Source organism: Capra hircus, chromosome 8, assembly GCF_001704415.2.
Source record: "Capra hircus breed San Clemente chromosome 8, ASM170441v1, whole genome shotgun sequence".
Lineage (NCBI taxonomy): Eukaryota > Metazoa > Chordata > Mammalia > Artiodactyla > Bovidae > Capra > Capra hircus.
In genome coordinates, this window is record NC_030815.1 from 86213310 (window position 1) to 86240022 (window position 26713).

Below are 26713 nucleotides of genomic sequence, written 5' to 3' on the forward strand. Positions count from 1 at the left end.
AGTTTTCCTTCTCGGAACTTACCGAGAACTGCTAAGTTGCCATACAACCAGCCTTTTCCAGCAGACAGTGCATAAGATTGCTTCTTTTCTCTCCTTAAAATCATGTCACCATACAATATGAAAAATACAGGTGTGAAATTTAGCTGAAAAGCTCTGACATGCCGGCATGCATCAGCATTTTCTGGACGCTTCACCAGTAATGAATTGAGCCAACCAGGGTTCCTGAGAAGGTGGATTGGAGTGAACGTATTCTTAGTCTTCTACAAAGTAGGATAAATGTCACAGTAAATGATGTTTTGCTTCTTTGATTTGTAGTTGCTTTTGTACTGTAGGCCAAGTGGCAACTGAGATCACATCTAGATCACTGCTGTGCAAAATTGTGATAATTATTTTGATAATTCAAGTGAAAGGATTCTGAAATTTTTGATACTGTAAATGAACATCTTTTTCAAAAAAATCAAGATAATTGCCTTGCTATGAATATGCAAATTAGGCCTAAAGCTTGCAAAACACTCAGAAAGTGTGTTTTCGCTAGGTAGAAGGAATCATCTTAGCACCTCTTTAGAGTCATGCAATAAAGCAGAAATGCAGAAAGTGTCACTCTTGTGTTCACTGAATTTGAAGGTAAATTAACTTGAGGCCAAAATGTTCAGTGATGGAGAAAAGTGTAATATAATAACTGATGAAAGCAATAAACAATGGCTAAGCAGAAGGAAATACAAGCAATTACTAGAACCTACTACTTTTTGTTTGTCACTGCCTAACATTTTTGCCAATTTCTCTGATGCCTAAAAAACATGAACAGGGTGCCAAAATTGAAGTCTGCCTTAAAAATACAGTAATATATGTTTTTGATGAAAGCATAATAGAGAACTAATAACAGGTCATATTCCTGAGCATGCCTTTATAAGAACTCAAGGCTTTAAACATATAAAATTATTGTGTATATCAAGTCGGGAACACAGGCAGCATTTCCTCTGCACCCTCTTTTCTCATCCCCGCCCCACTTCCTCACTCCCACATGACTGGAGAACAAAGTGATGGGGAAACCAGGGTTTGGTGACAGCAGATTCTGAAACTTCATTCAGAGGAATATTCTGCCTGTAGTGCCAGAAATTGTTTGCCTTAGGAAATATAGCTGGTCAGTGTAAGGATGTGGGAGCGCTGAGTTTCAACAGTGTGAACAGTACTGTCTATACTTCTGAGAGCTCTTGTGTCCGTCAGGGAAGTGTGAACTTAACCAGCTGTATTAGTCAAGTGTGTTTAGAGAAACAAAACCAATAGCATTTAAGGATATCTATATCTACTTCTCCATCTATTGAGAGAGAGAGATTGAGATTTATTATGAGGAATTGGCTCATGTAAATATGGGGCCTGAGAGGCCCACAATCTGCTTCTGTAAGCTGCAGAGCCAGGAAAGCCAAGCCAGTTGTATAACCATCTGAGTGCAAAGGCCTGAGAACCAGGAGAGCAGATGGTGCAAATCTCAGTCCGAGGGCAGAAAAAAATGAGGAGATGTCCCAGCTCAAGCAATAAGGCAGAGAGAGAGAGAGAGAGAGAGAGAATTCTCCCTTCCTCTACCTTTTGTTCTAGTCAGCACCTCAAATTGGATGAGGCCCTGCCCATTGGGAAGGGCAACCTGCTTTACTCAGTCCATGGATTCAAATGTTAATCTCCTCCAGAAATACCCTCACAAATACAGCCAGAATCATGTTTAATCTAGGCACCCCGTGGCCAGTCAGTCGACACATAAAATTAACCATCACACCTGCCTAAGCTCACAGAACTGGCAGGTAGCAGAGTCAGGATGTGATTTCAGGAGCCGTGTTCCTGACTATGGTCCACACTGCCTTTTATTCAAACTAACGGTGCTTTAAAAAGCAGAAAGAAGAAAGAAAAAAAGAAAAAGGACAATAAGTATATTATCCTCTTGGTTTAGGCCTATTTGCCTCATGTCTGTGGGATGCTACAGCAGTCCCTTAACTCCCAAATCTTCTTTACTTTGTGCTTATATTACATATTATGCTATATACAGTATACATACACACACACCACACACACATATGTCTGTGTATATACATCTATATGTATATGTGTGTGTGTTTGTATTAACACACTAAACCACCATCATGTATTATTACTGGTATTTCTGATTTTCCATCTAAAAATTGTTCTGTTATATATTTAAAACTAATACAATATTATATGTCAATTATATCTCAATAAAAACATACACATGTATGTGTGTGTTGTGTATGTACTATATATAGTATATTATATTATATATATATACACACACACACAAGGGCTTCCCTGGTGGCTCAAATGGTTAAGAATCTGCCAGCAATGCAGGAGACCTGGGTTCGATCCCTGGGTTGGGAAGATCCCCTGGAGGAGGGCATGGCAACCCACTCCAGTATTCTTGCCTAGAGAACCCCCAGGGACAGAGGAGCCTGGCAGACTACTGTCCATGGGATCACAAAGAGCTGGACACAACTGAGGGACTAAGCCCACATATATGACCTCCACTCACTTTTTTAAAACCTCAGTAGGTTCTCTTGTTAATAAATAATAAAAGCCGAACTCCTTTATTTGGCACTCAACATTTTGGCCAATACTGATTTTTCCAGGCTTATCTTTTACCCACAGATTTGAGGCAGAGACTCAGACATGACTTAGCAACTAAAGTACCACCATGTATTATTACTAGTGTTTCTGATTTTTCCATCTAAAAATTGTTCTCACATTGTACATTTAAAACTAATACAATGATATATGTCAATTATATCTCAATAGAAATAATGTTTCTGATTTTTCCATCTAAAAATTGTTCTCACATTGTACATTTAAAACTAATACAATGATATATGTCAATTATATCTCAATAGAAATAAATTTTATGTAAAAAAAGATAAAGATTATTTGATATTACACCCCTCACGGACAATTTGAATAAATTAAGTCACCTGACGAGTCTCTGAAAATGCAAAGGAAAACTGTTCTAGTATTTTAGACCAAAGATTTCCAACTTTCATTTGTTTATCACACAGTTCTAGCTATACCAAGAAAAAGTACATCCATCCATCCATTTATCTGTCTCTCCATCCACATCACCCAGTTCTCACACTCACACTCAGTATGTGTACTAGAGTCAAAGCATTAAATGATAATGAGGTTTTATGTACTGATTTTAGAGAAATAAATGTAAAAAGAAATTCCAATATTTTCCCTGCATCAAGAAGGATAATCTTTTTTTTTCACTCTTTATCAATATTTTTTTATTGAAGAATAGTTGATTTACAGTGTGTTAATTTCTGCTGTACAGCAAAGTTATTCAGTGATAGGTATGTGTGTGTGTGTATATATATATACATTCTTTTTATTTTTTATTTTTTTAATATAAAGTTATTTTATAACTAATTACTAATTACTTTACAATATTGTATTGGTTTTGCCATACATCAACATGAATCCACCATGGGTGTACATGTATTCCCCACCCTGAACTCCCCTCCTTCCTTCCTCCCCATACCATCCCTCTGGGTCATCCCGGTGCAGCCCCGAGCATCCTGTATCATGCATCAAACCTGGACTGGAGATTCGTTTCACATATGATAATATATATGTTTCAGTGCCATTCTCCCAAATCATCCCACCCTCGCCCTCTCCCACAGAGTCCAAAAGACTGTTCTATACATCTGTGTCTCTTTTGCTGTCTCGCATACAGGGTTATCGTTACCATCTTTCTAAATTCCACATATATGCATTAGTATACTGTATTGGTGTTTTTCTTTCTGGTTTACTTCACTCTGTATAATAGGCTCCAGTTTCATCCACTTCATTAGAACTGATTCAAATGTATTCTTTTTAATGGCTGAGTAATACTCCATTGTGTATATGTACCACAGCTATCTTATTCATTCGTCTGCTGATGGACATCTAGGTTGCTTCCATGTCCTGGCTATTATAAACATGCTGTGATGAACATTGGGGTACATGTGTCTCTTTCAGTTCTGGTTTCTTCAGTGTATATGCCCAACAGTGGGATCGCTGGGTCGTAAGGCAGTTCTATTTCCAGTTTTTTAAGGAATCTCCACACTGTTCTCCATAGTGGCTGTACTAGGTTGCATTCCCACCAACAGTGTAAGAGGGTTCCCTTTTCAAGGAGGATAATCTTGTAACATCCTGGACATGATGACCCCACATAAAGACCACTGCTCTGTATAGGGGGCACAGAGGTAGAGGTATAACTGCTCTTCATATACTTGATGAACCAATTGGGACTTTCTTTGTAATTTTGTTTAAGGTGTATTTTAGGACCTCAGTTTAAAGCTCCTCAGTATTTTTGAATTATAAAGATATACACACATCCCTATTTATTCCTCCTATTTCTTCTCACTAGCCAAGATTTTAGTGCATAATATTTATAGGTAATATAAATATTTTAAAATTTTCAACTATTTTAACAGTGTCAGACTTTATTTTGGGGGGCTCCAAAATCACTGCAGATGGTGATTGCAGCCATGAAATTAAAAGACGCTTACTCCTTGGAAGAAAAGTTATGACCAACCTAGATAGCATATTCAAAAGCAGAGACATTACTTTGCCGACTAAGGTCCGTCTAGTCAAGGCTATGGTTTTTCCTGTGGTCATGTATGGATGTGAGAGTTAGACTGTGAAGAAGGCTGAGCGCCGAAGAATTGATGCTTTTGAACTGTGGTGTTGGAGAAGACTCTTGAGAGTCCCTTGGACTGCAAGGAGATCCAACCAGTCCATTCTGAAGGAGATCAGCCCTGGGAATTCTTTGGAAGGAATGATGCTAAAGCTGAAACTCCAGTACTTTGGCCACCTCATGCGAAGAGTTGACTCATTGGAAAAGACTCTGATGCTGGGAGGGATTGGGGGCAGGAGGAGAAGGGGACGACAGAGAATGAGATGGCTGGATGGCATCACTGACTTGATGGACGTGAGTCTGAGTGAACTCTGGGAGTTGGTGATGGACAGGGAGGTCTGGGGTGCTGTGATTCATGGGGTCACAAAGAGTCGGACACGACTGAGCGACTGAACTGAACTGATTTTGAATGCCTATACTATATTTCAGAACTGAGGCTGGGTTAGTTTCACAAGGTGCCCAATACTGTCTGTTACTAAACTGAGCAGGAGAGTCATGGGCCTGCCTAAGTCTCTCCCAGGGCTCAGGGAAAGGCTGTATCACTAAGCGAAATTTATTGAGGCATTGGGAACTACATAACATTGAGCTTTGAATCCATCAGGAGTTGTGTTTATTCAAGTACTGGGTATCCAATTATGGGACAAAAGACCAAAGAATATTAAGTGAAAGTCATTTAGTCATGTCTGACTCTTTGTGACCCCATGGACTATACAGACCATGGAATTCTCCAGGCCACAGTACGGAGGTGGGTAGCCTTTCCCTTCTCCAGAGGATCCCAACCCAGGGATCGAACTCAGGTCTCCCGCATTGCCGGCTGATTCTTTACCAGCTGAGCCACAAGGGAAGCCCAAGAATACTGGACTGGATAGGCTACTGAGTAGCCTATCCCATCTCCAGGGGACCTTCCTGACCCAGGAATTGAACCAGAGTCTCCTGCATTGCAGGCAGATTCTTTACCAACTGAGCTATAAGGGAAGCCCAAAGAATATTAAGACCCCCTTTAAAAATTGTAAGTTCTCTGAGGGCTAGAGTTCAAATAGCTTTGGAAAAATAATCACCTATTAAAGATTTTATGGGGAGCATTTGCAAATTAATCTTTTAAAGAATACCATCTGGTCTCTGAACTTAGAGCTTCTTGAAAATGACAACTGACCCCAAAGTCATTCTCTTTTGCTGTTTTCTGCCTTGGGTTCCAGCAGCCTTCCCAATAAGTGTAAGATATTTGTAAGATTCATCATCTGTTATTGCTCACTATATGTTATGCTTCTAATGTAATAAAAATATTATTTTAAATAGTACATTTTTAAACTTCCTATCCCCTTTTGTGAATGTTTACTAAAGAATCATTATTAAGTCATTAAGGTAAGTATGATAATTTATTATTACATATTTGTTTTTCTGCAAAATGAGAACAGCTTGTCTATAATGGTAACAGAATCTTCAAAAACATCTGTTTTGGAGTTAACTTCTAATAGGCCTCACATGGAACAATCTGTTCTCCGTGTACAGGACTCAATCATTGCTGGAATCCCTGAGAAAAGATGGCACTAAATCAACTACTGCTGTTTCAATTTATGCTATTTTAAAATCATTTTATTTTTGGCTGTAGATGCTCTCTTCTTGAAATATACAACATATAAGAATTTTGCTAAATTCCATTTCTATAGTAAGACCAAACTATTAAATAGGGGAAACATATATAGTGCATTCAAAGAATGTAATTTTTTGCAAGTCTTTGAGGAGTTCTTGCCATTTGAAGAATTCCTGCAATGAATCAGGGGACCAGAAAGCTAAGTTACAGTAATTTTTCATAATGTATGGGACAAATGTCTGCAGAACTTTTGTTGTATGATTAACTGTAGTAGCAATTCATTTGCAACCAATTTCACACATAGTTTTCTGGTTTAACTTTATAAAATACAAATGCAGTCGAGCCAATCTTGCTGTGTAGACTAACCTTTGCTACTCAAGTGTGTTCAAGACTCCAGCAGCAAGGACTTGACATAAAAGCTTCTAGAATCATGGACTCTTAGCTCCACCCAGAATTAGAATCTGCCTTCTAACAAGATCCTCAGGTGATTCACATATCCCCATTAAAGTCTGAGAAATGTGATCTGTAGGGTGGCCTCCACCAAACTCTGTTGTGTTGAAATTAGTGAAAAGTGGAGAATATGGTGAGTTTTTCATAAAGCTTAATGTATTCAGCTTTTTTTTTTTAGTAGATATATGACCCACCTACATTCTTGGCATTATTCCTTATAAAAATGATGTTAATTTCAAATGATAGCAGTTTGGATTTTACTTAGTAAAATATTCAACAGTCTTATGACAGCTATTAACTCTTTACCTTGTAAAAGAAATGCAATCATCTGAGAATATCTGCTATGGCAAAGGCCAAAGTCCCTCACATGCTCTTTAGAACTGTCACCCCTCCTCCAGCCCCCATCCCCCACCATTGTCCTCCGTTTAGTTCTCCAGCCACCAGGTTTTAGTCTTCACCTCCCACAGCTCTGGACTCCTTGAGTGAAGTTCCTTTGCTGGAAACCAGACCTCCATCTGACAAGTTCTTTACTTTCTTCAAGCCCAGCACAAAGTCTATACCTGTGAAGTCCTCCTCAAGGGTGTTGCTATGATGCTTTGCTCACACTGTTATTATAGTGCTTTTCACATTGCATAAAATATTGCTCGTTTAGATGTCAGTCAACACATCTAGACAGCATGCTCCTCAAAAACAGACACCACATTCTATCACTGTCTTCTCAGCTCCTGAGAAAGACACACACACACACACACACACACACACATACATGCTCAATATGCATTTGTTGAGTGGCTTTGACATACTTGGAAGTAAGCCCTGTTTGAAATAGTTATCATTAAATATTCTATTTGATAGAATGAAAACAGTCAATGGAAAGGGCTACTGGTCTAGATGACTAAATCTCCAAATCTGGTCTCAGTTTGCCCCTCACATATTATGTGACTTCGGCTGAGTCTTATTTGGTAGGTGTCTCAGTTTCTTTATTTGTAAGGCAAGAACACTTGCTTTACTTTACTTCACTGATTTATCCTGACAGTGAAAGGACTTATGAAAGAGTTTATCAAGTTGAAAGCTAAAACCTTAAACAAAAGATTAGGTGTAAGTATGAGGCCATACTTTCTCTTTTATCATCCCACTAGAATGAAGACATACCAAAGTTGAATGCACAGAAACAGAGAGTAGAAAAGTAGTTGTTTGGGGATGAAGGCTGGGAGATATAGATAGAGGCTGATAAAAGGGAACATGCTTTCAGTTATAAGAGGAATAAAGTCTGAGGATCTAATGAATAATGTGATTGATTAGAATAGTTAATAATTTTAACTACAGTTGAAAATACTATAATGTATAATTGACATTTGCTAAGAGAGTAGAACTTAAGTGTTCTCACCAAAAAAAAAAGGTATATATGAAAGGTGATGGGTGTGTTAATGAACTTGATGGTGGGAATCCTTTTAAAATGTATGTGAATATCAAATCATTACATTGCATACTTTAAATATATTATAATTTTGTCAATTGGACTTCCCTGGTGGCTCAGATGGTAAAGCATCTGTCTACAATGTGAGAGACCTGGGTCTGACCCCTGGATTGGGAAGATTCCCTGGAGAAGGAAATGGCAACCCACTCCAGTACTCTTGCCTTGAAAATCCCATGGACAGAGGAGCTTGGTGCAGGCTACTATCCATGGGGTCTCAAAGAGTCAGGCACGACTGAGCGACTTCACTTTCTTTCATAACTCAGTAAAGATGGAAATAAAGGACTGAAAGTATACCATATATGAATATTAGGTAACTGCATTAGTTACTAGGGCAGGTTGCATAACAAATACTAAAGCATGAGTGGACTGAACAGTAGAAATTTATTCTCTCACAGTTTTAGGTGCTAGAAGTCTGAGTCAAGATGCCAGCAAGGTTGGTTTCTTCTGAGGCCCTTCTCCTTGGCTTATGGGTGGCATCTTCTCCCTGCAGCTTCACATGGTTCTCTCTGTCCATGTCTGTGTCCTAATTTCCTTTTCAGGTAGGGAAACCAGTTACTAACCATTACTAATTGGATTCACATTCACTCTAATAACCTCATTTTAACCTTGTTTCCTCTATAAAAGTCCTATCTCCAAACGCAGTCACATTCTGAGGTGTCAGGAGTTAGAACGTCAGCATATGCACATGAGACCATTCAGCCTATAAGTAATTATTTAACTTTGCATAGTAAGAATAAAGCTAAGGTATCTCCTATGTGGTTTATCCACTCCAAAAACCTGCTAGTTTTTTTAAAATTTTATTTATTTATTTTTGGCTGTGCTGGGTCTTGGTTGCTGCACATGCACTTTCTCTAGTAACAGCAAGGAAGGCTTACTCCCTAGTTGTGCATGGGATTCTCATTATGGTGGCTTCTCTTATTGTGGAGCATGGGCCCTAGGGCACAGGCTCAACATTTGTGATGAGTGGGCTTAGTTGCCCGGTGGCATGTGGAATCTATCCTGCTACTGCTACTGCTACTGCTACTGCTAAGTCACTTCAGTCGTGTCCGACTCTGTACGACCCCATAGACAGCAGCCCACCAGGCTCCACCGTCCCTGGGATTCTCCAGGCAAGAACACTGGAGTGGGTTGCCATTTCCTTCTCCAATGCAGGAAAGTGAAAAGTGAAAGTAAAGTCGCTCAGTCGTGTCCAACCCTCAGTGACCCCATGGACTGCAGCCTTCCAGGCTACTCTGTCCATGTTATTTTCCAGGCAAGAGTACTGCAGTGGGTTGCTATTGCCTTCTCCGGAATCTACCCTGACCAGGGATCAAACCTGTGTCCCCTGCATTGGCACGCATATTCTTAAAGGCTGGATCACCAGGGAAGTCTGTTTCTAATTTTTTTACAACACTGGGTAATTTCAGAAATGAAGGCAATGTTAAATTAACAGTGGTGAACCAAAACAGTTTATCCTTGGTAAATGGGATTTGATTCTAACATGATACAAATGTATCAATTTTCACAATATTTTTCAAGTTATAAAAATATAAGAGAAATATAGAAGTACAGGAAGAAAAATTTTAAGGCTTCCCTCTTCTAATGTGATCCTCTTAAGATGACCAATGTTAAGTTTGTATTTTTTCATATTAAAAAGGCTTGGATGTGAAAATTTACACTAAAACAGATGCACATATGGAGATTCCATATGGAGGTATTTTCATACCCATTTCACTTTTATCAGTCATGTCACCCATCTTAATATCCCAGTTTCATAATGCAATTTCAGTGGAATTCATTTAACGACTCAACTTGACAGATAATCAACACCTTTCAATGAGGGGAGGGGCAAATAACATGACTTCCACTTGCCAATAATAGCAGAAAGCCCTAGCACTCAATTCTTTTCTTGTGTAGACCTTGCCCATTGGACTCTTAACAACTATTTCTAATTCCTTCCCTCTGGCCTTCTCAGAATATAGAAATAGGAACAAAATAGATGCTCACTTTCGTGGACTCCCTTGCAGCTAGCAGGGGAGATGTGACCTGATTTGTAAGCATAATATAAGGGAATTCACTTATACTGCTGAGAGTGATCTGTTTCTTCTCCTGCTAAGAGGAAAGCTGTCTACAAATGGTTTTCTCTATCATTAGATAAAGTCTCATGAGGCTGCCAGGCCCAGAGGGAGGGCCAAGAAAACCACAGACATCCTCTGACATCCAAAAGAAGAGTTTCCCAGCAATTGGACTATGTTGAAAGGAGAAAGGTCTCTTCATCAAAATATACCAGGTGAATGTATTGTCAACCCACAGCTAGGGACTGACAATACATTGGATTTCTATCAGCATAACCAACAAGAGAGTCATAAAATGTGTTGTATAAATCTGTAAGAACTTGTATAAATCTGTAAGAAAAAGAACAGACTTCACAAATGAGGATATCCAATTGGCTCATGTTCTTAGTTATATGAGAAACACAAATTAAAACCACAATGGACACTATATACTCACCAGAATGGCTAAAACTTTAAAGCTTAAAATACCAAGTTTGGACAAGGATATGGAGCAAGTGAAATGTTCATACATTGTTGGTAGGACTGTAAATTAGTACAATTACTTTGAAATCAACTTGTCAGTTACTGATAAAGATAGATATATGCGTACCTTATAACCAGCAATTGTGCTTCTAGATACATCCCCTATGGAAATGAAGACATCATCCACCCAAAAAACCTGTACACAAATGTTTGTATAGCAATGTTACTCCTAACACCTAAAAACTGAAAATAACCCAAATATCCATCAACAGTAGAATAGATCAATTAATTGATCAATTAATCTTGGTATAGTCACACAATGAAGACAATGAACAACCTGGGTAAAATTTACAAATATAATATTGCACAAAAGAAACCAGACTTAAAAAATACACACTATATAATTCTATTTGCATACAGTTTTTTTGAAAGGGGCAAAACTACCCTATAGTGTTAGAAGTCAGGAGCATATTGGTAAATTTTAGGGAGGGAGAGGTAGCTGGGAGAAGAATTGAGGAGGGCTTCTGGGATGTTGCCAAAGCTCTGTTTCCTGACCAGGCAGGTCACTTTGTGAAGACTGATCAAACTGTGTACTTATTATTCTGCACTTTCCTGTACATGTGTTATATTTCAACTAACAAAGTTTATTGATAAAGACATTACACTGAAAAACAGGATGGGAAGTTTGTGTCCCAAGAAAATATTTGAATTTGCCCTGTAAGAAATGAGGAGCTGGTGAAGACTTTTAAGCAGAAGAGTGAAGTGATCCAGCCATACAAGCCCATGGGATAAACTAGAGTGGTGGTTAAGGGCAAGAGATTGGTAGGGAGAGCCGTAAGCAGCAATATTGTAGGAAAGAGAAAAAGGATGCTGTGCCCTTGGACCACCACAGTGATGACTGGAGTATCACACCAGAGAATGAATATGAAAGCCTGTTGGACTACCATGATCTGTTGGATGCTATGACAATGCAGAGGATGAAATTAAGAGAAAGACAAGTTGATTTGGAACATGTTCTCATTGGGCTTCCCTGGTAGCTCAGCTAGTAAAGAATCTGCCTGCAATGCAGGGGACCTGGGTTCAGTCCCTGGGTTGGAAAGATCCCGTGGAGAAGGGAACAGTTAGCCACTCCAGTATTCAGGCCTGGAGAATTCCATGGACTATACAGTCCATGGGCTTGGACATAACCGAGCAACTTTCACTTTACTTTGTGTTCTCATTACCAGGTGGTGCTAGTGGTAGAGAGCCCACCTACCAATGCAGGAGACATAAGAGATGTGGGTTCAATCCCTGGGTCTAGAAGACCTCCCAGAGGAGGGTTGAGCAACCCACTCCAGTGTTCTTGCCTGGAGAATCCCATGGACAAGAGGAGCCTGGCAGGCTACAGTCTATAGGGTCTCAAAGTCAGACACAACTGAAGCTATTTAGCACACAGCATACTCATTACTCAAGTCACTGTCACTCAACACAGGTATCTTGGAGGTGTCAATGCCGTGGGCAGGAGCAGCAGATCCCACATCCTCACATCTCCCTTCCTCACTTTCCTGCCCCCAACCTAGCAGGAGGTGGCAAATACAGCCTCCTCTCAATGAAGCTACATTTGCTATCTTTGTCCCTTGATGGTACTGCTGTCTTATTTTCTTTATATCCCAGTGTTTTAACAACCAGAAATGTTTACATTTCTATCAAAAGAACGCCAATCTAGCAGCACAACAAAAAAGCAAGTACAAACCTCCCATAGTCAAGTGATCAAACAGCAGTTAACAGAATGAGGCAGAGTGAAATTCTGATGTGATGTGAATATGTGGCCTGGACCTCACCCTCAGGAAATAATCAGTGAAACCTGAAATCCAGACATTCTACAAGACAACTGGCCTGGCAAACTCTTTTAAAAAAGTCAATAATGTTCTAAATTAAAAGAGACTAAAGAGGCATCTGAAACTCCAATACTTTGGCCATCTCATGCCAACAGTTGACTCATTGGAAAAGACCCTGATCCTGGGAGGGATTGAGGGCAGGAAGACAAGGGGACGACAGAGGATGAGATGGCTGGATGGCATCACTGGCTCAATGCACATGAGTTTGGGTGAACTCTGGGAGTTGGTGATGGACAGGGAGGCCTAGAGTACTGTGATTCGTGGGGTCTCAAAGAGTTGGACATGACTGAGCGACTGAACGGAACTGAACTGAAAGAGGAATCACCAGTGCAATACAGGAATTTTAAGTAGGAAAAAGCTATGGATGACATTCTCAGAAATTCTAAGTATAAATGATCCTTTGGACCAGTATTTAGGTTTGAGATGTGATAGTGAGTATACATATGGAGACAGAATTTTCTCATTCTTAAGGAATACATGTTGAAACATTTAGCAATGAAGAGTCATGATGTCTGTAATTTACCTAGAAAAACAAATGCAAAAAACTGGTGAACATATCTTTTACCTGGTAAACGGCATATTCAAGTCTTTGTTGTACTCTTCTTTCAACTTTTCTGTAGATTTTAAATTTTTCAAAAGAGAAATATAAAGAAGAATCTCTAAGTATCATGTAATTAGTTAGTTAGTTCTGTCACTCAGTTGTGTTCGACTCTGCGACCCCATGAATCGCACCACACCAGGCCTCCCAGTCCATCACCATCTCCCGGAGTTCACTCAGACTTATGTCCATCGAGTCCATGATGCCATCCAGCCATCTCATCCTCGGTCGCCCCCTTCAACTCCTGCCCCCAATCCCTCCCAGCATCAGAGTCTTTTCCAAAGAGTCAACTCTTCGCAGGAGGTGGCCAAAGCATAGGAGCTTCAGCTTTAGTATCATTTCTTCCAAAGAAATCCCAGGGTTGATCTCCTTCAGAATGGACTGGCTGGATCTCCTTGCAGTCCAAGGGACTCTCAAGAGTCTTCTCCAAAACCACAGTTCAAAAGCATCAATTCTTCGGCGCTCAGCTTTCTTCACAGTCCAACACTCACATCCATACATGACCACAGGAAAAACCATAGCCTTGACTAGATGAACCTTAGTCGGCAAAGTAATGTCTCTGCTTTTGAATATGCTATCTAGGTTGGTCACAACTTTCCTTCCAAGGAGTTCAGTTCAGTTCAGTCGCTCAGTCGTGACCAACTCTTTGCGACCTCATGAATCGCAGCAGGCCAGGCCTCCCTGTCCATCACCATCTCCCAGAGTTCACTCAGACTCACGTCCATCGAGTCTGTGATACCATCCAGACATCTCATCCTGTGTCGTCCCCTTCTCCTCCTGCCCCCAATCCCTCCCAGCATCAGAGTATTTTCCAATGAGTCAACTCTTCGCATGAGGTGGACAAAGTACTGGAACTTTAGCTTTAGCATCATTCCTTCCAAAGAGTAAGCGTCTTTTAATTTCATGGCTGCAGTCACCATCTGCGGTGATTTTGGAGCCCCCCAAAATAAAGTCTGACACTGTTTCCACTGTTTCCCCCTCTATTTCCCATGAAGTGATGGGACCAGATGCCATGATCCTTGTTTTCTGAATGTTGAGCTTTAAGCCAACTTTTTCACTCTCCTCTTTCACTTTCATCAAGAGGCTTTTGAGCTCCTCTTCACTTTCTGCCACAAGGGTAGTATCATCTGCATATCTGAGGTTATTGATATTTCTCCCGGCAATCTTGATTCCAACTTGTGTTTCTTCCAGTCCAGCGTTTCTCATGATGTACTCTGCATAGAAGTTAAATAAGCAGGGTGACAATATACAGCCTTGACATACTCCTTTTCCTATTTGGAACCAGTCTGTTGTTCCATGTCCAGTTCTAATTGTTGCTTCCTGACTTGCATACAGATTTCTCAAGAGGCAGGTCAGGTGGTCTGGTCTTCCCATCTCCTTCAGAATTTTCCAGGGTTTATTGTGATCCACACAGTCAAAGGCTTTGGCATAGTCAATAAAGCAGAAATAGATGTGTTTCTGGAACTCTCTTGCTTTTTCCATGATCCAGCGGATGTTGGCAATTTGATCTCTGGTTCCTCTGCCTTTTCTAAAACCAGCTTGAACATCAGGGAGTTCACGGTTCACATATTGCTGAAGCCTGGCTTGGAGAATTTTGAGCATTACTTTACTAGTATGTGAGATGAGTACAATTGTGTGGTAGTTTGAGCATTTTCTTGCATTGCCTTTGTTTGAGATTGGAATGAAAACTGATCTTTTCCAGTCCTGTGGCCACTGCTGTTTTCCAAAGTTGCTGGCATACTGAGTGCAGCACTTTCACAGCACCATCTTTCAGGATTGAAACAGCTCAACTGGAATTCCATCACCTCCACTAGCTTTGTTCGTAGTGATGCTTTCCAAGGCCCACTTGACTTCACATTCCAAGATGTCTGGTTCTAGATTAGTGATCACATCATCATGATTATCTGGGTCATGAAGATCTTTTTTGTACAGTTCTTCCGTGTATTCTTGCCACCTCTTCTTAATATCTTCTGCTTCTGTTAGGTCCAGACCATTTCTGTCCTTTATCAAGCCCATCTTTGCATGAAATGTTCCCTTGGTATCTCTAATTTTCTTGAAGAGATCTCTAGTCTTTCCCATTCTGTTGTTTTCCTCGATTTCTTTGCATTGATCACTGAAGAAGGCTTTCTTATCTCTTCTTGCTATTCTTTGGAACTCTGCATTCAGATGCTTATATCTTTCCTTTCCTCCTTTGCTTTTTGCCTCTCTCCTTTTCACAGCTATTTGTAAGGCCTCCCCAGACAGCCATTTTGCTTTTTTGCATTTCTTTTCCATGGGAATGGTCTTGATCCCTGTCTCCTGTACAATGTCACGAACCTCATTCCATAGTTCATCAGGCACTCTATCTATCAGATCTAGGCCCTTAAATCTATTTCTCACCTCCACTGTATAATCATAAGGGATTTGATTTAGGTCATACCTGAATGGTCTAGTGGTTTTCCCTACTTTCTTCTATTTCAGTCTGAATTTGGTAATAAGGAGTTCATGATCTGAGCCACAGTCAGCTCCTGGTCTTGTTTTTGTTGACTGTATAGAGCTTCTCCATCTTTGGCTGCAAAGAATATAATCAATCTGATTTTGGTGTTGACCATCTGATGATGTCCATGTGTAGAGTCTTCTCTTGTGTTGTTGGAAGAGGGTGTTTGCTATGACCAGTGAGTTTTCTTGGCAAAACTCTACTAGTCTTTGCCCTGCTTCATTCCACATTCCAAGGCCAAATTTGCCTGTTACTCCAGGTGTTTCTTGACTTCCTACTTTTGCATTCCCGTCCCCTATAATGAAAAGGACATCTTTTTGGGGTGTTAGTTCTAAAAGGTCTGGTAGGTCTTCATAAAACCGTTCAACTTCAGCTTCTTCAGCATTACTGGTTGGGGCATAGACTTGGATAACTGTGATATTGAATGGTTTGCCTTGGAGACAACAGAGATCATTCTGTCGTTTTTGAGACTGCATCCAAGTACTGCATTTTGGACTCTTTTGTTGAGCATGATGGCTACTCCATTTCTTCTAAGAGATTCCTGCCCGCAGTAGTAGATATAATGGTCATCTGAGTTAAATCCACCCATTCCAGTCCGTTTTAGTTCGCTGATTCCTAGAATGTCGACGTTCACCCTTGCCATCTCTTGTTTGGCCACTTCCAATTTGCCTTGATTCATGGACCTGACATTCCAAGTTTCTATGCAACATTGCTCTTTACAGCATCGGACCTTGCTTCTATCACCAGTCACAGCCACAACTGGGTATTGTTTTTGTTTTGGCTCCATCCTTTCATTCTTTCTGGAGTTACTTCTCCACTGATCTCCAGTAGCATATTGGGCACCTAATGACCTGGGGAGTTGTTCTTTTGGTATCCTATCATTTTGCCTTTTCATACTGTTCATGGCGTTCTCAAGGCAAGAATACTGAAGTGGCTTGCCATTCCCTTCTCCAGTGGACCACGTTCTGTCAGACCTCTCCACCATGACCCGCCTGTCTTGGGTTGCCCCACAGGCATGGCTTGGTTTCGTTGAGTTAGACAAGGCTGTGCTCTTAGTGTGATTAGATTGACTAGTTTTCTGTGAGTATGATTTCAGTGTGTCTGCCCTCTGATGCCCTCTTGCAACACCTACCATCTTACTTGGGTTTCTCTTACCTTGGGCATGGGGTATCTCTTCATGGCTGCTCCAGCAAAGCACAGCCGCTGCTCCTTACCTTGGACGAGGGGTATCTCCTTACTGCCACCGTTCCTGACCTTCAACGTGGGATAGCTCCTCTATCATGTAATTAAAAGTTTAAAAAATAAATTTGATTTAGAAACAAGAGAGGCCATAAAACCCTATTCTAGAAACATTTCACAGGGCAAAGTATGTGACTGAGTTCCATGTTCTGATCAGTTAAATGAAACAAAATGTAGTGAAATGGGATACAGAACTGCAAAGGCCAGAGAAGGTACAAGATGGTAAGTAAATATATAAAGACAGAGGATAGACGGTGAGAACAGATCCCAAAGGCATGTACAGAAGCATGGGGCTCTCACACTAAGCAAAGAGACAGTACTGTCCTCTGGAAAACTGCTGTTGAAGACAGTTAGTGATCAGAAGCAGCACAGGTCAGAAGCTCAGACGCCAGCTCTGGCACTCACTGGCTAAAGAACTAAAGGCAAAGTTTTTTCCTTTTAACTTCCCCAATTTTAAAAAATGAGGATTAAAATACAAATATCCACAGGGTTGCTGAGAGAGGTCCATCAAACATCACAAGGGGTTAACAGTCACTGCTATTATGATCACAGATATATTTTACAACGTTAGGCCGAAATGGATATTCTGGAGTTACAGCTCCATGCAAGCTCTGTCAAATGAAGGTGATAGCCCACCTGGTGGGAGAAGCAGCTTGGGGAAATTATAATCAGAAAAGGGATATTTGAGGATAGTACAGCCTTGGTAATCAAACAAGTCTGGGATATAACACTAGCTCCATCTCTTTTAACTTACATATTTTTGGGTAATTACCTTTCCAAGTCTCAATTTTCTTGTTGGATGGCTAAGAAGTTAAAATAATGAATGCCTTGAATCTAAGTGAAAGTGAAGTTGCTCAGTCATGTTCGACTCTTTGCAACGCCATGGACTGTAGCCTACCAGGCTCCTCTGTCCATGGGATTTTCCAGGCAAGAATACTGGGGTGGGTTGTCATTTCCTTCTCCAGGGGATCTTCCTAATCCAGGGATCGAACTCGGGTCTCCTGCATTGCAGGCAGACTCTTTACCATCTGAGCCACCAGGGAAGCCCACAGATATGTATAAAAACATTCTTCATTATACTGCATTATTTTAAAAAAGATTAAACTGAATTAAGAGATTTTACTTTCATATATAAATAGCAAAGATGTTTTATTTGTGGGGGGAAAGGCATAGATAAGGTAGATGACTTCTGTCTCATGGTTTTTTATTTAAAACAAAAACTTCCCAGCTCTCCATCAGATTTTAGATAGGAAAGATGCTGAGAAGATAAGAAAATATATCAGCAAGTTACCACATCCCTTTGAAATCCTGATCACCTTTCTCTTCAGTCTTGGGGCTTTTTAAGCCTTCTTTTCAGTTAGTTATATTTTAGATGAAGTGGGGTAGCACATGGTCATCCAGGTGAGGCTGCTCTATGGAATGACTATGTTCTATCCTGTGCCCAATACCTTCTTTTTTTCCAAGAAGGAATATAGGAAGCCAACAAAGGCATTCACCTAAGGCACAATCTAGAGGAGACTACTGATCCAGACCCCAGAAGAGACTGAGGACTACCATGGCCAACCTCAGCTCTTTCTTCTGCCATGACTTCTGGAGACCTCTCCCAACACTGGACGTCATGTTGGCAGAAAGGAAGAGATGGTAATCCAAGAGGCAAAGAAGGACTGTTCAAATTAATGGATTGGGCTAAAATATTTTAATTCTAAAAAAATAAACTTTATTTTTTAGAGCAGCTCAGTTCAGTTCAGTTCAGTTCAGTCACTCAGTTGTGTCCTACTCTTTGCGACCCCATGAATCGCAGCACACCAGGCCTCCCTGTCTATCACCAACTCCCGGAGTTCACTCAGACTCACGTCCATCAAGTCAGTGATGCCATCCAGCCATCTCATTCTCTGTTGTCCCCTTCTCCTTCTGCCCTCAATCCCTCCCAGGATGAGAGTTTTTTCCAATGAGTCAACTCTTCGCATGAGGTCGCCAAAGTACTGGAGTTTCAGCTTCAGCATCATTCCCTCCAAAGAAATCCCAGGGCTGATCTCCTTCAGAATGGACTGGTTGGATCTCCTTGCAGTCCAAGGGACTCTCAAGAGTCTTCTCCAACATCACAGTTCAAAAGCATCAATTCTTCGGCGCTAGGCCTTCTTCACTACATCATAGTAAAATTAGCAGAAAGTATAGAGTTTTCCCAGGAGTGGTCACTGCGCAGGTGCAGGAAGGCCTAGAGGAGCTATCCCACGTTGAAGGTCAGGAACGGTGGCAGTAAGGAGATACCCCTCGTCCAAGGTAAGGAGCAGCGGCTGTGCTTTGCTGGAGCAGCCATGAAGAGATACCCCATGCCCAAGGTAAGAGAAACCCAAGTAAGATGGTAGGTGTTGCAAGAGGGCATCAGAGGGCAGACACACTGAAATCATACTCACAGAAAACTAGTCAATCTAATCACACTAAGAGCACAGCCTTGTCTAACTCAATGAAACCAAGCCATGCCTGTGGGGCAACCCAAGACAGGCGGGTCATGGTGGAGAGGTCTGACAGAACGTGGTCCACTGGAGAAGGGAATGGCAAGCCACTTCAGTATTCTTGCCTTGAGAACGCCATGAACAGTATGAAAAGGCAAAATGATAGGATACCAAAAGAACAACTCCCCAGGTCATTAGGTGCCCAATATGCTACTGGAGATCAGTGGAGAAGTAACTCCAGAAAGAATGAAAGGATGGAGCCAAAACAAAAACAATACCCAGTTGTGGCTGTGACTGGTGATAGAAGCAGGGTCCGATGTTGTAAAGAGCAATATTGCATAGGAACCTGGACTGTCAGGTCCATGAATCAAGGCAAATTGGAAGTGGTCAAATAAGAGATGGCAAGGGTGAACGTCGACATTCTAGGAATCAGCGAACTAAAACGGACTGGAATGGGTGGATTTAACTCAGATGACCATTATATCTACTACTGCGGGCAGGAATCTCTTAGAAGAAATGGAGTAGCCATCATGCTCAACAAAAGAGTCCAAAATGCAGTACTTGGATGCAATCTCCAAAACGACAGAATGATCTCTGTTCATCTCCAAGGCAAACCATTCAATATCACAGTTATCCAAGTCTATGCCCCAATCAGTAACGCTGAAGAAGCTGAAGGTGAACGGTTTTATGAAGACCTACCAGACCTTTTAGAACTAACACCCCAAAAAGATGTCCTTTTCATTATAGGGGACGGGAATGCAAAAGTAGGAAGTCAAGAAACACCTGGAGTAACAGGCAAATTTGGCCTTGGAATGTGGAATGAAGCAGGGCAAAGACTAGTAGAGTTTTGCCAAGAAAACTCACTGGTCATAGCAAACACCCTCTTCCAACAACACAAGAGAAGACTCTACACATGGACATCATCAGATGGTCAACACCAAAATCAGATTGATTATATTCTTTGCAGCCAAAGATGGAGAAGCTCTATACAGTCAACAAAAACAAGACCAGGAGCTGACTGTGGCTCAGATCATGAACTCCTTATTACCAAATTCAGACTGAAATAGAAGAAAGTAGGGAAAACCACTAGACCATTCAGGTATGACCTAAATCAAATCCCTTATGATTATACAGTGGAGGTGAGAAATAGATTTAAGGGCCTAGATCTGATAGATAGAGTGCCTGATGAACTATGGAATGAGGTTCGTGACATTGTGCAGGAGACAGGGATCAAGACCATTCCCATGGAAAAGAAATGCAAAAAAGAAAAATGGCTGTCTGGGGAGGCCTTACAAATAGCTGTGAAAAGGAGAGAGGCAAAAATCAAAGGAGGAAAGGAAAGATATAAGCATCTGAATGCAGAGTTCCAAAGAATAGCAAGAAGAGATAAGAAAGCCTTCTTCAGTGATCAATGCAAAGAAATCGAGGAAAACAACAGAATGGGAAAGACTAGAGATCTCTTCAAGAAAATTAGAGATACCAAGGGAACATTTCATGCAAAGATGGGCTTGATAAAGGACAGAAATGGTCTGGACCTAACAGAAGCAGAAGATATTAAGAAGAGGTGGCAAGAATACATGGAAGAACTGTACAAAAAAGATCTTCATGACCCAGATAATCATGATGATGTGATCACTAATCTAGAACCAGACATCTTGGAATGTGAAGTCAAGTGGGCCTTGGAAAGCATCACTACGAACAAAGCTAGTGGAGGTCATGGAATTCCAGTTGAGCTAGTTCAAATCCTGAAAGATGATGCTGTGAAAGTGCTGCACTCAATATACCAACAAATTTGGAAAACTCAGCAGTGGGCCACAGGACTGGAAAAGATCAGTTTTCATTCCAATCCCAAAGAAAGGCAACGCCAAAAAATGCTCAAACTACCACACAATTCCACTCATCTCACATACTAGTAAAGTAATGCTCAAAATTCTCCAAGCCAGGCTTCAGCAATATGTGAACCGTGAACTCCCTGATGTTCAAGCTGGTTTTAGAAAAGGCAGAGGAATCAGAGATCACATTGCCAACATCCGCTGGATCATGGAAAAAGCAAGAGAGTTCCAGAAACACATCTATTTCTGCTTTATTGACTATGCCAAAGCCTTTGACTGTGTGGATCACAATAAACTATGGAAAATTCTGAAAGACATGGGAAGACCAGACCACCTGACCTGCCTCTTGAGAAATCTGTATGCAGGTCAGGAAGCAACAATTAGAACTGGACATGGAACAACAGACTGGTTCCAAATAGGAAAAGGAGTATGTCAAGGCTGTATATTGTCACCCTGCTTATTTAACTTCTATGCAGAGTACATCATGAGAAACGCTGGACTGGAAGAAACACAAGCTGGAATAGTTTGCCGGGAGAAATATCAATAACCTCAGATATGCAGATGACACTACTCTTATGGCAGAAAGTGAAGAGGAGCTCAAAAGCCTCTTGATGAAAGTGAAAGAGGAGAGTGAAAAAGTTGGCTTAAAGCTCAACATTCAGAAAACAAGGATCATGGCATCTGGTCCCATCACTTCATGGGAAATAGAGGGGGAAACAGTGGAAACAGTGTCAGACTTTATTTTGGGGGGCTCCAAAATCACCGCAGATGGTGACTGCAGCCATGAAATTAAAAGACGCTTACTCCTTGGAAGAAAAGTTATGACCAACCTAGACAGCATATTCAAAAGCAGAGACATTACTTTGCCGACTAAGGTCCGTCTAGTCAAGGCTATGGTTTTTCCATTGGTCATGTATGGATGTGAGAGCTGGATTGTGAAGAAGGCTGAGCGCCGAAGAATTGATTCTTTTGAACTGTGGTGTTGGAGAAGACACTTGAGAGTCCCTTGGACTGCGAGGAGATCCAATCAGTCCATTCTGAAGGAGATCAACCCTGGGATTTCTTTGGAGGGCATGATGCTGAAGCTGAAACTCCAGTACTTTGGCCACCTCATGCGAAGAGCTGACTCATTGGAAAAGACTCTGATGCTGGAAGGGATTGGAAGCAGTAGGAGAAAGGGACGACCGAGGATGAGATGGCTGGATGGCATCACGGACTCGATGAACATGAGTCTGAGTGAACTCCAGGAGATGTTGACAAACAGGGAGGCCCAGTGTGCTGCTATTCATGGGGTCACAAAGAGTCGGACACGACTTAGCGACTGAACTGAACTGAACTGAACTGAATGATAGAGTTTTCCCATGTACCCTCTGACCCCACAGCACAGTCACCCATATGATCAACATTCCCAATCAGTGTGATATGTTTGTTACAATGAGTGAACCTATATGGATATGTAATAATATTACCGCAGGATAGAGGAGACGACAGAGGATGAGATGGCTGGATGGCATCACTGACTTGCTGGATGTGAGTCTGAGTGAACTCCAGGAGTTGGTGATGGACAGGGAGGCCTGGTGTGCTGTGATTCATGGGGTCGCAAAGAGTCAGACATGACTGAGTGACTAAACTGAACTGAACTGAAGGTTTGTTCTTGGTGTTGACATTCCATAGGTTTGAACTAATGTATAATGACATGAATCCGTCATCATAATATCGTACAAAATAGCTTCACTGACCTAAAAATCCTCTGTGCTCTGCCTGTTCATTGCTCCCTAGCCCCGAGCTCCTGAAAATCACTGATCTTTTTACTGTTTCCATGGTTGAGTGGATCAGGCTATATTTAACATGGAGTAGATACCTGGTTACTTTTTCCTGTGAAGAAGTAGAAGGAAGTTTGAGAGAAACACCTGAATAGTTACACACAGTTGGAAGGAGCTATTTTTGGAAAGATGAAGTTGAAGCATGAGCTCAGTTTCAATGTTACTACATTGCTTTTAACAAGTTGAAGGTGGAGAGGCCACTGTTAGCCTAGCGGTCAGGTATACTGAGTGTGGTGGTTAATTTTATGTGTCAACTTGCCTGAATCACAGGGCACATGAGTATTTGACTAAACATTATTTCTGGGTGTATCTGTGAGGGTGTTTCTGGATGAGATTAATATTTGAATCAGTAAACTAAGTAAAGTAGATTGTCCTTCCCAATGCAGGTGGACTTCAGCCAATCCACTGGTGGCTTCAACAGAACAAAACCAGGATGGAATCTCCTGTCCTTGGCATGGGAATTTTACCATCAGCTCCTCTGATTCTCAGACCTTTGGACTCAGACTGGAATTTACACCCCTGGCTTTTCTGGATCTCCAGCTTGCAGACAGCACATCTTGGCACTTCTCAGCTTCCATACTTGGATGGGTCAATTCTTATAACTAATCTTTCTCCCTCTCTCCCTAAATATATCTCCTATACTTTCTTTTGGTTCTTGTTTCTATTTCTCCACCGAATTCTGACTAATACACTGAAATGTGTGACTTATCAGAACATAGGTTGCAGTTAAAGCTATGATGTGGATGATATCTTCCCAAGAGGGTGCTTCAGGAACGAAGAGACAGCACCTAGGTCAGCACCCCGAGGTCCAAACCAACTCTTTGTGACCCTATGGACTGTAGTCCACCAGGTTCCTCTGTCCATGGGATTCTCCAGGCAAGAATACTGGAGTGGGTTGTCATGCCCTCCTCCAGAGGATCTTCCCCACCCAGGGATTGAACCCACATCTCTTACGTTTCCTGCATTGGCAGGTGGGTTCTTTACCACTAGCCCTACCTGGGAAGCCCAGGATCAGGAAGAAATCTGTAAATAACATGCAGAAGGAGAGGCCAGAGCGGCAAACAGTGAAACTAAGAAGCTATGGTATCACAAAAAGCTAGAGCACAACCACATAAGAAAATTGGATGGAGAGGCATTTAACATAGAATTTGGACTTTTTCCATTGCTGACTTGAGATGTTCAAACAGCGAGTTCTCTACATTGACTTGCTTAATTTTCATAACATCTCTGTATGTATTTGAAATGTCACTGCCTGAGAGATATTCATTTCATTGCAAATGGAAATGAATATTGCTTCTTAAAATGTTTTCCTGTGAGGCTTAGTGGGGAACTGACAAGATGCCAAAACATCACTGTACAGATTGCTCATTGTTAGAAAAGGGGCAATGGCAACACTCCATGGAAAGACTTGACTGTGATCTGTGTTAGCATCACAGAGATTGGGCAGCCACACAGTGGCTTCTCTTTTGGTGGAAAAATACAAACTTTGTGCTTTTCCTTAGGAGGTTCCTTGTCCCAAATGGTTAATCTGAGTTTAATGAAGCCTATCTACTTGCCTTCTGGTTTAGGATAAATACAGGTAAAGAAGAAAGTGCAGTGGCTTCAGTTCATTTCAGTCAGTTCAGTCCCTCAGTCATGTCTGATTCTTTGCGACCTCATGAGCTACAGCACACCAGGTCTCCCTGTCCAACACCAACTCCTGGAGCCAACCCAAACTCATGTCCATTGAGTCAGTGATGCCATCCAACCATCTCATCCTCTGTCATCCCCTTGTCTTCCTGCCCTCAATCTTTCCCAGCATCAGGGTCTTTTCCAATGAATCAGCTCTTCACATGAGGTGGCCAAAGTATTGGAGTTTCAACTTCAACATCAGTCCTTCCAATGAACACCCAGGACTGATCTTCGTTAGGATGAACTGTTTGGATCTCCTTGCAGTCCAAGGAACTCTCAAGAATCTACAACACCACAGTTCAAAAGCATCGATTATTCGGTGCTCAGCGTTCTTTACAGTCCAACTCTCACTTCTATACATGACTACTGGAAAAACCATAGCTTTGACTAGATGGACCTTTGTCAGCAAAGTAACATCTCTGCTTTTCAATATGCTGTCTAGGTTGGTCATAACCTTCCTTCCAAGGAGTAAGCGTCTTTTAATTTCATGGCTGCAGTCACCATCTGCAGTGATTTTGGAGCCCGCAAAAATAAAGTCAACCACTGTTTCCCCATCTATTTGTATTTTCACTACAAACAAAGGTAATGGCAGTGATGCAATTCCAGCTGAGCTATTTCAAATCCTAAAAGATGATGCTGTGAAAGTGCTGCACTCAATATGCCAGCAAATTTGGAAAACTCAGCAGTGGCCACAAGACTGGAAAAGGTCAGTTTTCATTCCAATCCCAAAGAAAGGAAATTCCAAAGAATGATCAAACTACTGCACAGTTGCATTCATCTCACACACTAGTAAAGTAATGCTCAAAATTCTCCATGCCAGGCTTCAGCAACACATGAACCATGAACTTCCAGATGTTCAAGCTGGTTTTAGAAAAAGCAGAGGAACCAGTGATCAAATTTCCAACATCTGCTGGATCATGGAAAAAGCAAGAGAGTTCCAGAAACACATCTATTTCTGCTTTATTGACTATGCCAAAGCCTTTGACTGTGTGGATCACAATAAACTGTGGAAAATTCTGAAAGAGATGGGAATACCAGACCACCTGATCTGCCTCTTGAAAAACGTGTATGCAGGCCAGGAAGCAACAGTTAGAACTGGACGTGGAACAACAGACTGGTTCCAAATAGGAAAAGGAGTACGTCAAGGCTATATATTGTCACCCTGCTTACTTCCCTTATATGCAGAGTACATCATGAGAAATGCTGGGCTGGATGAAGCACAAGCTGGAATCAAAATTGCAAGGAGAAATATCAATAACCTCAGATATGTAGATGACACCACCCTTATGGCAGAAAGTGAAGAAGAACTAAAGAGCCTCTTGATGAAAGTGAAAGTGAAAGGGAAAAAGTTGGCTTAAAGCTCAACATTCAGAAAACTAAGATCATAGCATCCGGTCCCATCATTTCATGGCAAATAGATGGGGAAACAGTGGAAGTGGTTTCACAAGGACACAAACAGATGAAATCAGGATGTGGGACTTTCTACAGTACAATAGAAATCAGTACACAGAACACAGTATAACTGTCTCTTCAAAAGGTTAACGTATGAAGAAGGGTGGGGAGGGGGGTATAAGAGGCGACTGTGTTTTATTAAGAGATACTAGACCACCAGAGAAATGCAAGCTTTTACATTTTCAAGTTACTAACACTTTCTTCATCATGTGTGCCACCAATACCTTCTAAGTTTGTCTTTTTTTCTTTGTCATGGCTCTATTTTTTTTTTAATTTTTTATTTTTTTTTAATTTTAAAATCTTTAATTCTTACATGCGTTCCCAAACATGAATCCCCCTCCCACCTCCCTCCCCACAACATCTCTCTGGGTCATCCCCATGCACCAGCCCCAAGCAAGCTGTACCCTACGTCAGACATGGACTGGCGATTCAATTCTTACATGACAGTATACATGTTAGAATTCCCATTCTCCCAAATCATCCCACCCTCTCCCTCTCCCTCTGAGTCCAAAAGTCCGGTATACACATCTGTGTCTTTTTTCCTGTCTTGCATACAGGGTCGTCATTGCCATCTTCCTAAATTCCA